Source organism: Rhinoderma darwinii, chromosome 7 (assembly GCF_050947455.1).
Source record: "Rhinoderma darwinii isolate aRhiDar2 chromosome 7, aRhiDar2.hap1, whole genome shotgun sequence".
Lineage (NCBI taxonomy): Eukaryota > Metazoa > Chordata > Amphibia > Anura > Rhinodermatidae > Rhinoderma > Rhinoderma darwinii.
In genome coordinates, this window is record NC_134693.1 from 133,774,771 (window position 1) to 133,791,961 (window position 17,191).

At 43.0% G+C, this 17,191-nt stretch overlaps 1 protein-coding gene across 2 annotated transcripts in view; it reads left to right on the plus strand.

Moving 5' to 3' along the window:
- Positions 1-17,191, plus strand: part of CCDC71 (coiled-coil domain containing 71) — a 34,119-nt gene that overhangs the window by 8,873 nt on the left and 8,055 nt on the right. The window contains exon 1 of one of the 2 annotated variants that reach the window (XM_075831710.1): positions 3,170-3,444. The exons of the other annotated variant lie outside the window; for it this stretch is intronic. The gene's annotated coding sequence lies outside the window, so the exon portion shown is untranslated. Of the gene's footprint in view, positions 1-3,169; positions 3,445-17,191 lie in introns of those variants that run through there. 2 annotated transcript variants of the gene reach the window in all.

A 17,191-nucleotide genomic window follows, 5' to 3' on the forward strand; every position in this document is an offset into this window, starting at 1 on the left:
TCTGCCCATTGAAAGCAATCGGCTGACGTTTGTCTGTTCACACGAGGCGTATATTTACGCGCCGCTGTCAAATGACGGCGCGTAAATAGACGCCCGCGTCAAAGAAGTGACCTGTCACTTCTTGGGGCGTAATTGGAGCCGTTATTCATTGACTTCAATGAATAGCAGCGCCAATTATGTCCGTAATGGATGTGGCGTTCAAGCGCCCGCACATGCCGTTACGGCTGAAATTACGGGGATGTTTCCTCCTGAAAACATCCCCATAATTTCAGCCGTTACGGACGCTGTCGTGTGAAGATACCCTTAGGATGAGTTCACATTTCGTTTTTTGACTCGGAAAACGCGCCATAAAACGGCCGAAAATGCTCCCATTCATTTCAATGGGAGGCAGAGGTGTTTTTTTCCCCGCGAGCGGAAAAACCGTCATGCGGGAAAAAGAAGGGACATGCCCTATCTTCGAGCATTTACGCCTCTGACCTCCCATTGACATAAATGGGAGGCAGAGAAAGCGTATTTCGCTGCGTTTTTTGCCCACGGCGCTCAATGGCCGCGGGCGAAAAACGCAGTGAAAATCGGCGTGCAGGCAGAGCAAAATCTGCCTCAAAATTCCAAACGGAATTTTGGGGCAGATTTTCCGCCTGCAAAAAACTCCGGGTGAACCCAGCCATAGGCTACATTCACATGAGCGTGACAGATTTACGTGCGTAAAAAGAGCACGTATATCTGTCCATGTGCGTTGCGTTTTTTGCATCAGGGTGCTTTGCGTGTGGTGTGTTTTTCACTCACTTGAAAGCACTTTTTCCAATGTAATTGATGCGTGAAACACGGACAGCACACGGTTGTGCGTCCGTGTGCTGTCTGTTGTTTTCACGCACCGATTGACTTCAATGGGCGACTAGGTGCGTGAAAACGCACCAATATAGGACATGCAGTGAGTTTGACGCAACGGATGCTCGCTGCCTGAAAACTCACGCATGTGTGAATGGCCCCATTGAAATGAATGGGTCCGTGTGCTGTGCGTTGTTTCAAATCTCCCAACCTATGCGCCGAATATAAAGTCCCAATATATACCACCGTATGGCATACAGTGGCATACATCATCTATAGGCTCCCATGTTAAAAAAAATTATACAGCGCGATAAGCTGTTTTCTATCACGTTAAAAGAAAGTTATACTGACGTATACCGGAGCGGCGGATGCCAAAGGGACACTCTTTTGGCATTTATCGGCTCTCTAGGTGTCTACACACCTGTTTAGCGTATGCGCTGGGGGACGGACTTTACATCAATTACTTCAGATTGTATTTTGGACTAGTTCCTTTAGGTTAATGACCTATGGCGATTTTTTTACAATTGACCATAAATGTATAAAACATTTTCACAAATGTTCAAAATTGTCACAGACCCGGTTAAATCTAGTTTTAAAATACACCGCGGTCTTGCTATATCTCATCAACCCCAGGGGACTGTAATAATAAACTAATGATGAAAATTTAGATTTTCTGATTTACTGAGGAAATTATTGGGCATCGTTTCTAGGATTTCCACCCAGAACGTAAAATAGTGACCATATATTAGTTAACCAGAAGTTAGTGACCACCAAATTTTGATAATTATCTTTTATTTACTTAGAGTTATTGCCAATTTTCAATTTGCGTCGGCCATTTTGCCCAACAGTGACAAAAGGAAGGGCAGCCATATTGGTTGTTGCTTTTGAATATTTCTGTCAGTATATTGTATTAATAGAATAAGATATGGGACTCATGTATGAAAACGGTCGCATTAGAAATATCGTCCTTGTTGCCCATAGCAACCGATCAGAGGTCTACTTTCATTTTCTTAGTACAGGATTGAAAATGAAAGCTGAGCTCTGATTGGTTGCTATGGGCAACAAGGAAGATGTTACCATGTGACAGTTTTGATACATTAGGCCCGATATCATTTAGCGTGCGATTATATACATTGGGACTGCGTCTAGTGATAATGTGACCCAATGTTTCTGTCCCTGTTATGGGGAAACTGTGACTGTCACTGTTATGAAGGCCCTGTGGCTGTCAATGTTATGGAGGGAATGGCTGTCACTGTTATGGGGGCCCTGTAGTTGTCTCTGTTATAGGAGCACTGTCCTTGTCACTGTTAAGGGGCCATTGTGGCTGTCACTGTTATGGGGGCACTGTGGTTGACAATGTTATAGGAGCACTGTCCTTGTCACTGTCAAGGGGGCCATTGTGGCTGTCACGGTTATGGGGGCATTATGGCTGACCTTGTTATGAGGGCACTGTAGTTGACAATGTTATAGGAGCACTGTCCTTGTCACTGTTATGGGGGTATTATTTCTGTCATTGTTATGGGGGCATTGTGGCTTTATCCCTTCAAATGTTAAATCAGTGCTTGATTAAAATATCTAAAATAAAGGGTTAAATCTGCAAGGTGCCCCTATAGTGTGGGCACTACGTGACTCTACGGTGTGGGCACTATGTAACTACGGTAGGGGCAATTTGTGGGCACAATGTGACTTTACTCTGGGGAAATTATGTGGGCACTTTGTGACTCTACAGTGGGGGCAATGTGTGGGCAGTATGTAACTCTACGATGGAGGCAATGTGAGGGCACTACTGGCCTAATTGAAGGGTGTCGGTGGATTTGCGCTCTTTGGCTGGCACCATATTCTCCTGTGGGTGTCACCAGGGCCAGCGTATATTTGTGGCAGATACCTATGTAATATTTGGCATCTATTTCTTCCAGCAGAGGGAGTGGACGTGCTCTGACATCAGTGGGTGCCTTTGTGCAGAGTCTCCCCTCCCCCACCCAGCTGATGAGAAAAGGGGGAGGGGAACTCACAGGAACAAATCCCCCTGAGTCTCATTTTATCAGAGAAGAACTCATTATAAACCTGGATTAGTTAAATGCGCTCTAAATATTACAAATGTGATTTTTTTTTTTTTGCAAAACCCAATAAACACTCCATCTATAAACCACATTACTCTGCATGTAATACATTACAAGCCCTTTTTCATGGGCAAAATCGTCCACAGCTGCATCATTATCTACCCTGCCTACAAACCGCTCTACTCCCACCCATCCCTCAAGGTACTGCCTCTCCAGTAAGCCCCCATGCCCAGGTAGAGCTCCCAGTGGAATGGGGGAGGGGCGGTATTCCCGGATAGTATGTGCGAAATGCGCAAGCACAGGGTCGTCCAGCAGGTGGCGCTCGCTGAGCCTCTCACCCTGCGCTGGGACGCGTCGGAGGCGTTATAACCCGCCATGGACGTTGGGGGGCGACATAGGATCGGGCGGAAGCGAAACGGCATTTCCGGTGCTCAGCGGGGCGGCCATTTTTTGTGTAGAGCGGCAGGGGCCGTGCTGGGGTGTCACCAGGGGAGCAGGAAACGGTCCCTGAACGGAGGCGGAGACGAGAGCGGCGGCAGCGGCACAGCCTGAGCAGGTACGAGAGGCAATGAGGCGGGTGCTGACAGGTCGGGGAGGTGCCCCTCCCCCCTCATACCGGATCATCAGGAGCCGCCTCTCCAGACCGACAGCGGCCGCTTATATGTTTACAGCATCGTGCACACCTACTATATATATTGTACTATGTGTGTGTACTAACTCCATATTCATAATATCACTGCCTATGTAAGGGTTTCCTGTCTGTTTTTACCTCAGTGAAGCTCCAGCTCTGGAGAATATTCTGCAATTGCTTACATAGTAATTCCTTAAAGGGCAACTCCAGTAAATAACTGCAGCAGTCTGATGTCCTGCGGTGGGATTTTAGTAATCATCGATTGTTATTTGTGCCATAAGGATTGTCCTTTGGCAGCCATTTTTATCGGCCATTTTGAATTGCACACAACTGACTGTTTATCCCACTCCAGCGGCCCGGAAATGAGAACGGCGTTGTAAATGTCCTATAGATGGATGACCAAAACGCGTGTATCGGCTCCTGGGAGTCCAGTAATTTCTGTCCTTGGGGTGATAGGACGTGACGATAAGGATGTCGTCTTCTCAGTAGTCGTGGTGGTCGTCGTCTACTTTGGTGGCCGTCTTCTCGGTGGTAGCGGCAGTGGTTGTCTTCTCGGTGGTGGCGGCGGTGGTCGTCTACTTTGGTGGTCGTCTTCTCGGTGGAGGTGGTCTACTTTGGTCTTCTCGGTGGTGGCGTTGGTCGTCTTCTCGGTGGTGGCGGTGGTCGTCATCTCGGTGGTGGCGGTGGTCGTCTACTGTGGTGGTCGTCTTCTCGGTAGTGGCGTTGGTCGTCTTCTCGGTGGTGGTGGTCGTCTACTTTGGTGGTCGTCTTCTCGGTGGTGGTGGTCGTCTACTTTCGTGGTCGTCTTCTCGGTAGTGGCGGTGGTCGTTGTCTTACAGGGGTGAAGCTAGGGTAATTGACAATGAGGTTGCCAAGGCCTTGGATTGTGTTAGAAATGGCTGCGCCCACGTTGTAGAGCTGGTGATTTTTAATCCCTTGTAGCCACAGCCGTTCTTTGTGGTTTTGTGTATATATATATTTTTTTCTTTAATCTTTCTTTTTTCCTTCCTTCCCACCTTCCAAAAGCCATAACTTTTTTTTTTTTTTTAAAGACCATATCAGTTTTTTTTGCGGGACAATTTGTAGTTTTTAATAGCACCATTTATTGTACTACATAGTGTAGTGTAAAAAAAAAAAGATTTAGGCAAAAAATATACATTCTTCAGTTGCTCTTTTGGGTTTCGTTTTTACGGTGTTCACTGTCTGGTAAAATCAACATGTTCACTTTTTATTTAGTGGGTCATTAAGGCCCCATGCACACGACCATAAAAAAAACTCCATAATTACGGGCCCGCCCGGTTCTATTAGCCGTGGACACCTTTCCATATCGCTACGGAAAGGTGTCTGTACTGGGAAATATGGAGCATGTCCTACTTTTCGTTTTTGTTTTTTTTTTGGGCCTTTCTCCCATACTTTGTGGCCCGTGCTTACGGCACGGCCGTGTTCATGATGCCTAAGTCTACGGCGATTCCAAATTTAAGCCCTGTTCGCATAGAGGAATTTACACGCGGAAAAAATAAATAAAACATCTGCCTCAAAATTCCTTCAGGACTTTTGAGGCAGATTTTGACCTGCCTGCACTTTCTTGCAGGAGTTTTTGCTGTGTTTTTTTTTCCACAGGTGAAAAACGCTTTCTCTACCTCTGCTAAAAGCCTCCGTGGGGAAAAACCTCTGCCTCACAATAAAATCAATTGGAGGCGGTTTCGGACGTTATTTGGCGATGATTCCGACTAAAAATCATTGGCCAAAAACTGAGTTGGGCCATTATGATTTTTTTTTTTTTTTTTTTGGACTTGCTTCTTTTAGAAAAAAAAAACAGTTTAAAAAAACAACAATCGGTCATTGCGAGGACTTGAATTTGGCGGGATGAGCTGTAGATTTTATTGGTACCATTTTGAGGTACATGCAACTTTTTTTTTTTATCACTTTTTTTTTTGGGGAGGTTACAAACCATTCAGCGTTCACCATGCGGGATAGATACTGTAATAGTTTGAACTTTTAAAGGTGTGGCAATACAAATTGATCTTATTTACATTATTTTATGGAAAAAAATGGGGAAACTAGTGTGTGTAACTTTACAAAACTTTTTTTTACAAATTTTTTATTTTTCCATTTTTAGTCTTATGGGTACCATACACTGCAATTCTCTAATAGGGTATATGAAAATGAGATTTCTATCCTGAACAACCCTTTTAAAATTCGCACTGGTAGAGGATCATGTGACCTTACAGAACCACATTTTGAGGACTTTGCCAGGTTTTTCGAGGTTCCTCGGGAGCTTCTTGCCAGTACATAGGCTGTTCACCGCCCATTTCTCATTATAGTTAACTTGTTGATAAGGCTTTTTTTGCTTTTTTTTTTTTTGTCAACCAACAGTGGACCCCCGAGTGGAGGTCTCACCCCTTTAGCTAAATGTAATGTCAATGGCGTTTCTGAATTCTCATCTTACTAAAGTCTATTTATGGACTCTAGAGCCAGACCGTTCACGGACAAAGCTCTGGCAATTTCTGCGGAACGTTCCCGATCCTTACGTAACTGGTTGTGATAAATCTTGTGTGCTGGACGTGAGATCAGAGCGGAGTTTATCTTATTCACGTGTCCTGTAGTCACCTGAAATCCTCTTATTCTGTCTTTTAAAGGGGACACTGCCCTGAGTAGTCTCCATCCTTCTGTATACATGGTGCCGGGTGGGATGTACAGCGGGATCGGTCATTCTAGGATCGGCAGTTTTGTAGAATCTTCTCACGATGTCCAGACCTGACTGTCACACTGGTGTAATATACATGTACCAAGAGCCATAACTTTATTAGTGTGAAGGCTCGTTTTTCTTGCGGGAGGAGTTGTAGTTTCTATTGGTGCCATTTAAATGACCATATAATGTACTGGGAATTTTTTTTAAAAAATTCTATGTGCGGTGGAATCGGAAAAAAACGGATTCCTCCATTTCATTTGGGTTTTGTTTTTTACGTCTTTCACTGTGCGGTAAAAACGACAACTTGACTTTATTCTGCTGGCCAATAAGATTACGGCGATGCCAAATTTATAGTTTGTTTTCTTTTTATTTTATTTAATGTTTTACGCTTTTTACAAAAACTATTCTAGGAAAAAAAAGTTTCCTAACTTTTTTTTTTTTTTTTTACGTGGATTTAGCCGAGTGACGGCTTAGTTTTTGCTGGACGAGCTGTAGTTTTTATTGGTAACCTTTTTTGGTACATACGACTTTTTTTGATCACTTTTTTTATTTTAAAAAAATAAATAAAATTTTTAGTGTTAAAGAGGCTCTGTCACCAGATTTTGCAGCCCCTATCTGCTATTGCAGCAGATCGGCGCTGCAATGTAGATTACAGTAACGTTTTTATTTTTAAAAAAACAAGCATTTTTGGCCAATTTATGACCATTTTTGTATTTATGTAAATGAGGCTTGCAAAAGTACAACTGGGCGTGTTTATAGTAAAAGTCCAACTGGGCGTGTATTATGTGCGTACATCGGGGCGTGTTTACTACTTTTACTAGCTGGGCGTTCTGACGAGAAGTATCATCCACTTCTCTTCACAACGCCCAGCTTCTGGCAGTGCAGACACAGAGCGTGTTCTCGAGAGATCACGCTGTAACGTCACTCACTTCCTGCCCCAGGTCCTGCATCGTGTCAGACGAGCGAGGACACATCGGCACCAGAGGCTACAGTTGATTCTGCAGCAGCATCGGCGTTTGCAGGTAAGTCCATGTAGCTACTTACCTGCAAACGCTGATGCTGCTGCAGAATCAACTGTAGCCTCTGGTGCCGATGTGGCCGACACGATGCAGGACCTGGGGCAGGAAGTGAGTGACGTCACAGCGTGATCTCTCGAGAACACGCTCTGTGTCTGCACTGCCAGAAGCTGGGCGTTCTGAAGAGAAGTGGATGATACTTCTCGTCAGAACGCCCAGCTAGTAAAAGAAGTAAAAACGGCCCGATGTACGCACATAATACACGCCCACTTGGACTTTTACTGTAAACACGCCCAGTTGTACTTTTGCAAGCCTCATTTGCATAAATACAAAAATGGTCATAACTTGGCCAAAAATGCTAGTTTTTTAAAAATAAAAACGTTACTGTAATCTACATTGCAGCGCCGATCTGCTGCAATAGCAGATAGGGGCTGCAAAATCTGGTGACAGAGCCTCTTTAATTTGACCAAAACACAACTAATGTATTGCAGTATATTGTAATTTTTACCAGCTTCTGTAAGCCCTGCCACAGGCAGACCTGCGGGGCCTTCATTAGGACCCTGAGCTGCCATGACCACTGTCGGAACCCCACGATCACGCTCTTTATAAAGCCTCAGATTCTGCAGTTGCGATTGACCACATCATTTGGGGGGGTTAAACTACCAGGAACCAATCACTGTTCCTTGCCGTTCGTGCCGGGTGTCAGCTGTAAAATACAGCTGACACCCGCAGCGTATGGAGCGGGCTCAGTGCATTAGCCCACTCCATACATCACCCCTCATGGTGCACGGAGGGCTTATAGAGGACTTCTATCCAATATTTAAAAAAACAGTCTGCCATATATTAGTAAATCGGAAGTTACTGTGTAGGGAAATGGAGCTGACAACCTCTGTAAACCAAAGCGGTTGTCATGGTTCTAGCTCCTCCCCTTTACAGTTTTTGATGATGGGTTGAGTTGCTCGGCGCGGAAACAGTAGAAATGTTTTCCCTATTTTTCCATGGTCTTAGTCCAAAACTCTTGCAATACTTAGTAATTACTGAAATATTTCCAACTAATTGAAGGGAGGCTGTGGGCAGTACAGGAAGTCAGTGGGGGCGGGGTGACGAGGACTCGTTGGTTTGGTTCTGGAAGCAACTGCAATCAATCATCTTAATAACAGGGGCGGACGTCATTGTCCTGAACAGGGAGGCGGCGATCACCATTAGTCAGAGTCAACTAGTGTATCCAGCGTGGAGATTAGGTGACTATCAATGAGCAAAGACTTCACAGTAAGGGCTCATTCACACGAACCTGAATCTCGCCTGTGACGGCCGTTAAAACAGCCGTCACGCGGACCCATGTATTTCAATAGGGCCGTTCACACGACCGTTTTTTCACACGGAGCGTGTGAAGCCTCCGTTGTAAAATGGGACATGTCCTATTTTTCTGCGTGTCACACATCCCTCCATAGACTCTAGTCTGTGGGGGGATATGTGACCACGCGTCTCGAACAGGTCCAACTCTCATGTAGAAAACGGCAGTTTTTTTAATGTCCGTGGTGGGGCTACGTTCGTGTAAATATAGCCTAAAGCTAAAGACATAGGATAAGTTTCGACTAGACTACTATCTTCCCTCGACTCCCCCTGAATGTGCATATTATTTCTGTGGAATGAGATAAGCGACACCTGTTGTACGAAAGCCACTTATCTCAAGGGGGGGGGGGAGCAACGACCATAGGATCAGAGGGGCGGAAATCCAACATGTCTTTGATGGGGCTACGTACCCGTTCACTTTCTATATAGTGCCGCTGCGTTCGAAACGGAGCGGGTGAGATCAGACACACGATTGGAGATGTATCAAAATGGGTGCACAGGAAAAGGGGAGTAGTTACCCATAGCAACCAATCCAGATTCATTTTGGAAAATGAAAGCAGCAACCTGATTGCTAAAGGCAACTACTCCAGTTTTGAGCTCCTCAATATGTATAGTAGGTTTTTTGGCACAATGTGTGGTAACATTGCGATCGTAGAAGGAGGGGGGTACGTAGAGTTTTCTGCTCCTGTCAGTCATCCCCACCGACTAACACGCACTCCACGACCTGAAATTGCTGATAACAGGGAAAGATAGGCAGAATTTGGGTCACATATAAAGTATTTATGCCTGGCTTACTTCCCTGGGGGGTCTTCTGTAAGCTAGGTAGGAAGGTCGACAATGATATTCCGTCAAAACAACGGAAAATGGGACAAGCGGAAACCATTAGCAACAGAAGCATTACCGTTGAAATCAATGATAATGCAAACGGAAAGCCATGGTTTCCGTTCATTGGTTCCCCTGACGCAAAGGTCTGGTGGAACCCATGAACGAAACCCCGATGCATATGTGAACGAAACCTAAGGGCTAGTTCACACTGAGTATTTTGACGCGGACACCGCGTCGGAAACGGCGCAAAAAAAAACGCCCGAAATCGCCTCCCATTGATTTCAATGGGAGGCAGAGGTGTTTTTTCCCGCGAGCGTTTACCGTAAAGAAGCAATATGCCCTTTCTTCGGGTAATCCTGTCTGACCTCCCGTTGACCTCAATGGGAGGCAGATCGTGTTTTTCGTGGTGTTTTTTTGCCCATGGCGCTCAATGGCCGCGGGCAAAAAACTTGTCAAATATTCTGCCGGCAGGTTAAAATCTGTCAAGATTCCTGAAGGAGTTTTGAGGCAGATTTTTCTGACCAGGGCCTAACTAGTCACGGTCCTCTTGTTAGGACTCTTTATACGTTACGGAAAGTTTGGTAGCAAGTGGTGTTTATACGATTAGGATATTTTTAGGGCAAACGGGAAAGTCAAATTTTTAAATAGTACTTGAGCCGTCGTTCAGCTGACGAGTCGTAGGAAACGGGGGAACAAGATTACAGCCTCCGATTCACCAGATGCCACAAACAAATAGTTGGTCTGATGTCTTTATATAATAGAAAAAGTTCTGGACAGATGGTTGGGCACAACTACTAATTTGGCTCCAAACCCAAAATGACACTGAACCTCCACCTCTTTACCCCGTTCTGTTTTTAGGTCTCTGGTTCTGTTTGCAGTGAGCTCCCCCCAGTGGTGGCTGCAGGTCGTCAGAATTTCTATGCAGGGGATTTGGAGCGCTGCCCACTATAAAGATATAATATGATTTTAACCAGCGCTGAGTTTAGATTAAAATAATCAAAGATGGACAAACGCTGCCAAAAACTCATTCATAGTTGGGGTTTCTTTTGTTCTCTGTGCTAATGTCAGTCTGTGAGATCCGTTAACCCCCTTCCGCACTGCGCCATACATTCACGGCTCTGGCAGGAAGTAGTTCCGTTCGCGGTGTGGCGAGGGCTTAGTGGGTGACTGGTGTAGCGGCGGGGATGAGAGCTGACTCAGAAGTATTGCAATGTATTTTAAAGTGATGAAACGATTGCAAGTTTAAGTTCTCCTGTGGGTCTACAAAAAAGTTGGAATGTTTGGTCTATAAACTTTTTTTTTTTTAAGTTAAAAAGCAAACCCCCCCCCCCTCCACACAAATTTAACGCTGTAGAAAAATTTAAATTCCAGAATTGCTGTTTCTTTGAATTTTTTTCTTTGTTCATACTGCCTTCCAAAAAAATGGAATAAAAAGAGATCAAAAAGTTGTATATACCTTATAACGGTAGAATTAATGTTTTAACTCCTCCCTCAAAATAAAAAGCCCTCGTAATGCTCCGTCAACAGAAAAATAAAGTTTTAGGTCTTGGGATGCAGAGACAAAATGTTTATTTATTTTTTTAAAAAAGGGGTTTTTATTGTGCAAAAGTAGTAAAACATAATAAAAAACGATACACTTGGTATCGCTGTATTTGTATCAACTCGTGTAATTTATAACACACTGAACATCGTAAAGCCAAAAAATCAATGGCGAAATTTCTGTTTTATTTTCCATCCCCCCCCCCCCCCCCCCAAAAAAAAAATTTGATGCAAGCTACTTATTACATTGTGTACTATTAAAAACTACGACTCACTCTGCAAAAAAAAAAAAAATCCCCGCTATGTCAAAGTAAAAATGTTATGGCTTTCGAAATTCGCAGATGTAAAAAAAAATGGAAAATCGCTGTGTCCTTAACCCCTTCCCGCTCCTTGACGTACTATTACGTCATGGCAGCTGTATCGTTCGCGCTCCATGCCGTAATAGTACGTCTCGGGAGTAACGGCCGTTTCGGCCGTCCTCCCGACACATACAGGAGCTGTGACGCTGCTGCCTTGTTCAGCAGCTGTCACAGCTCCTACAGCGGGGACCGATCGCTGTGTCCCCGCTGATTAACCCCTTAAAAGCCGCGTTCTATAGAGATCGCGGCTTTTTAGGGGTTAAGCTGCCATCGCCGGCCTGCTACGCGATAGCGGCCGGCGATGGTGACTATGGCAACCGGACACCAAACAATGGCGTCCGGCTATGCCATAGACGGAAGCCTAGTGGGTCCTGACAACGTCAGGACCCACTATGCTTGCTGTCAGTGAGTAGCTGACAGTTCTAATACACTGCACTACGCATGTAGTGCAGTGTATTAGAATAGCGATCAGGGCCTCCTGCCCTCAAGTCCCCTAGTGGGACAAAGTAATAAAGTTAAAAAAAAGTTAAAAAAAGATGTGTAAAAATAAGAAAATAAAAGTTTTAAAAGTAATAAAAGTAAAAGTCCCACTTTTTCCCTTATCAGTCCTTTATTATTAATAAAAATATATAAACAAACAAATAAACTATACATAATTGGTATCGCCGCGTCCGTAACGGCCTGAACTACAAAATTATTTTGTTATTTATCCCGCACGGTGAACGCCGTAAAAAAAAATATTAATAAACCGTACCACAATCACAATTGTTTGGTCACTTCACCTCCCAAAAATGGAATAAAAAGAGATCAAAAAGTCGCATGTACCTAAAAATGGTACTGATGGAAAATACAGTTCGTTACGCAAAAAATAAGTCCTCGCACGGCTTTATTGATTGAAAAATAAAAACGTTATGGCTCTTAGAATAAGGTAACACAAAAAGTGAATGATTGTTTACAAAACGTATTTTATTGTGCAAACGCCATAAGACATAAAAAAAAACTATAAACATCTGGTATCGCCGTAATCGTATCGCCCCGCAGAATAAAGTGAATATGTCATTTATAGCGCACGGTGAACGCTGTAAAAAAAAAAGTATACAAAAACAATAGTAGAATTGCTGTTTATTAGTCACCACGCCACCTAAAAATGGAATAAAAACTGATCAAAAAGCCGCATGCACCCCATGAAAACTGCAATGGATTCCTCAAGGGGTCTAGTTTCCAAATTGGGGTCACTTTTGGGGGGTTTCCAATGTTTTGGCACCACAAGACCTCTTCAAACCGGACATGGTGCCTAATAAAAAAGAGGGCTCAAAATCCGCTAGGTGCTCCTTTGCTTCGGAGGCCGGTGCTTCAGTCCATTACCACACTAGGGCCACATGTGGGATATTTCTCTAAACTGCAGAATCTGGACAATACGTATTAATTTGTGTTTCTCTGATAAATCCTTTTGTGTTATAAAAAAAATGGTATAAAAAGAGTAAATTTCACCTCTACTTTGCTCTAAATTTCTGTGAAACACCTAAAGGGTTCATAAACTTTCTAAATGCTGTTGTGAATACTTTGAGGGGTCTAGTTTCTAAAATGGGGTGTTTGATAGGGGTTTCTAATATATGGGCCCCTCAAAGCAACTTCAGAAATGAACTGGAACCTAAAAAAATAAATAAATGAGGCAATACTTCGCTTCTTACATTATACTGATAATGAGCCGTGCCCACTCCGAGATGACCCCAGTTTTGACCGTTTGTATAAACGGAGACCCCTATTAGACCGTTCCAGTGCCCGGTTTTCCCAAGCATACACCCCCGAGAAGTGTTTTTCTATTGATGAGTCCCTGGTACATTTTAAAGGGAGGGTTCAATTCCGCCAGTACCTGCCAGGTAAGAGGGCAAGGTATGGCGTGAAGATGTATAAGCTGTGCGAGAGTGCATCAGGGTATACCTACAGGTTTAGGATATATGAAGGAAAGGCCACCCCCAAACCAGACTGCATCCTGGAGTACAATAGGTACATGGGAGGGATGGACTTGTCAAATCAAGTCCTGAAGCCCTACAGCGCCATGCGGTGTGGTATAAGAAGCTGGCCGGGCACATCATACAGATGGCTTTGTACAATGCGTATGTGCTACGTCGATGTGCAGGCCAGAGGGGAACTTTCCTGGAATTTCAAGATCTAATCTTTAGGGACCAGGAAGGGGGGGCACCCAGTACTTCTGGAAGCGAGGCCACACGCATCGTACCAGGGCAACACTTTCCAGGAGAAGGTCCCCAAACCGGTGGAAAGGGAAAGAGTCAAAAGAGGTGCAGAGTCTGCTATAAGAGGGGGATAAGGAAGAACACAATATACCAATGTGACACGTGTCCCGAAAAACCAGGGCTCTGTATAAAAGATTGTTTTAAAATGTATCATACATCCCTTGATTTTTAATTTACCCTGATGCACTCCGCACAGCTTACCCCCCTCATCTTTCCCTTCTGAGCCCTGCCGTATGCCCAGGCAGCTGATAACAGCCACATGTAGGGTATTGTCGTACCCAGGAGAACCCACATTACAATTTAAGGGGTGTATATCTCCCGTGGCGCATGCTGGGCACACTATATTGGACACTGAAATGGCATATACATATATAAAATTGCAAATCTCACACTGCACCATCTGCTGCGCATTATCTTTTACACAGTACCTGTGGGGTCAAAATGCTCACTACACCTCTAGATGAATGTCTTAAGGGGTGTAGTTTTTAAAATGGGGTCACTTCTCGGGGGTTTCAACTGTACTGGTACCTCAGGGGCTTCTGCACACATGACTTAGCACCAGAAAAGCTCCAGTAGGCCAAATGGTGGTCCTTTCCTTCTGAGCCCTCCCATGGGCCCAAAGGGCAGTTTATCACCACAAATGGGGTATTGCCGCACTAAGGACAAATTTGGCAACAAAATGGGGTATGTTGTTCCTTGTGAAAATAAGAAATTTTGATCAAAAATGACATCTTATTGGAAAAAATATCATTTTTTTCATTTCACAGCCCAATTCAAATAGGTGCTGTGAAAAACCTGTGCGGTCAAAATGATAACAAAAACCATAAATGAATTCCTTGAGGGGTGTAGTTTCCAAAATGGGGTCACTTCTGGTGGGTTTCCATTGCTTTGATACCTCTGGGGCTCTGCAAATGCGACATGGCACCCGAAAACCAATCCAGCAAAATCTGGACTCCAACAAACACATTGCGCTCCTTTCCTTCTGAGCCCTCCCATGGGCCCAAACGGCAGTTTATCACCACAAATGGGGTATTGCCGCACTAAGGACAAATTGGGCAACAAAATGGGGTATGTTGTTCCCTGTGAAAATAAGAAAATTTGATCAAAAATGACATTTTATTGGAAAAAATATCATTTTTTTCATTTCACAGCCCAATTCAAATAGGTGCTGTGAAAAAACTGTGCGGTCAAAATGATAACAAAAACCATAAATGAATTCCTTGAGGGGTGTAATTTCCAAAATGGGGTCACTTCTGGTGGGTTTCCATTGTTTTGATACCTCAACGCCTCTTCAAACCTGGCATGCTGCCTAAAATATATTCTAATAAAAAAGAGGCCTCAAAATGCACTAGGTGCTTCTTTGCTTCTAGGGCTTGTGTTTTAGTCCACGAGCGCAGTAGGGCCACATGTGGGACATTTCTAAAAACTGCAGAATCTGGACAATACATATTTAGTAGTGTTTCTCTGGTAAAACCTTCTCTGTTACTAAAAAAAAATTGAATAAAATTGAAATTCAGCAGAAAAAATGAAATTTGCAAATTTCATTTCCAATTTGCTTTAATTCCTGTGAAATGCCTGAAGGGTTAAAAAACTTTCTATATGCTGTTTTGAATACTTTGAGGGGTCTAGTTTTTAAAATGGGGTGTTTTATGGGGGTTTCTAATACATAGGCCCCTCAAATCCACTTCAGAACTGAACTGGCACCTTCAAAAAAAGGCTTTTGAAATTTTCTTAAGAATATGAGAAATTGCTGTTTATGTTCTAAACCTTGTAACGTCCAAGAAAAATAAAATAATGTTCAAAAAACGATGCCAATCTAAAGTAGACATATGGGAAATGTGAACTAGTAACTATTTTGGGTGGTATAACCGTCTGTTTTTCAAGCAGATGCATTTAAATTCTGAAAAATGCTATTTTTTGTAAATTTTCTCTAAATTTTGCAATTTTTCACAAATAAAGACTGAATATATCGACCAAATTTTACCACGAACATGAAGCCCAAAGTGTCACGAGAAAACAATCTCAGAATCGCTTGGATAGGTTTAAGCATTCCGACGTTATTACCACATAAAGTGAAATATGTCAGATTTGAAAAATGGGCTCTGAGCCTTAAGGCCCAAACTAGGCTGCGTCCTTAAGGGGTTAAGAGGTTTATCCGACCATGCCGGTCGGAATTCTAACGTAGTTCAGGTGTTTGTTTTTTGGTTTTTTTTGACGATCACTACGGATTTGAGAATCAAAAGATCTTCTTTATCATATCAAAAGCCTAGAGTTTAGACCAGTTGTCTTTCCGTAGCAAGAAGGTGTCAGACGCTGCTGGAATCTTCCAGTCCAAACAAGAATCTCGTGTTACAAAGTCGCAACTCCTCCTAGATTGTGATCCACCAGAAAGATCCTTCGTAACTTCTAGAACTTTCAAGGAACACATAGAAGTGGTGAACAAGTCGGGAAACCTCATAAGACACAAGAACCAGAAGATCTTCATTGATCTGTAGAGCAGCCAACTAGAAAGAGGGACGGATATCAAACTGATAAGGAAATGAATCTCAACGGAGCCTGAACTGTTCGAAAGATCGGGGATGCAGCGTAAACGATATCTCGATCACTGTTTCAGTATCTGCCACTTACACGTTAGAGCTGGCCATACACATCAGATTCATGTTGGTGGAATCCGCAAATGATCAGGTGTGCATGTGAGTTCCCCAATGGCAGATAATGAAGGGAAATGAGGTTTGGGTGTGTTTTATTTATTTATTTTTTTTTTTTTAATTTTTATTTATTTTAACATCAATCCGATCCTTCGTTTAGCCAGGAGATAAGCGGCTGGCAGGGGCTTGTCTTCCTCTCCACATTGACATAAACATGCACAATTGACCATGCAGGTTTATGGTGGGTTTGGGGCAGATCTTGTCTGTATGGGTTGTTTAACCCCTTAATATTGAAGGTATTTTAAACCTTAATGACCGAGCATTTTTTTACGTTTTGCCATCGTCACATTCATAGAGCTATAACTTTATTTTTCCGTTGATGTAGCTGTATAGACTTTTTTTTTATTTTTTAATTTGGGCGACAAGTTGTATTTTTTTAATCGCACCATTTTGGGGTACATATAATTTATTGCTTAACTTTTTTTTTTTTTTTGTGGGGTACTGGAAAAAAAACGGAAATTTCGCCATTCTCAATTTTACACCGTTTACAGTTTAAATAACATAACTTTATTCAGCGGGTCGTTACGATTGCAGCGATACCAAATCTATATAGGTTTTCTGTTTTACTACTTTTACACAGTAAAAACACTTTCTTTTTTATGTTTTTTCTGTGTCGCCATGTTTTAACCCTTTCAAGACCGAGCTCATTTTGGCCTTCAGGACCAGCCCCGTTTTTTCAAATCTGACGTGTCAATTTATGTGTTAATAACTCTGGAATGCTTTTGCCTATACAAGCGATTCTGAGATTGTTTTCTCGTGACATATTGTACTTCATGTTAGTGGAAAAATGTGGTCAATAAATTCATTGCTTATTTGTGAAAAACACCAAAATGTAGAGAAAATTTGCAAAAATTATGATTTTTCACATTTTAAATGTATCTGCTTGTAAAACAGATAGTAATACCACACAAGTTACTATTTCACA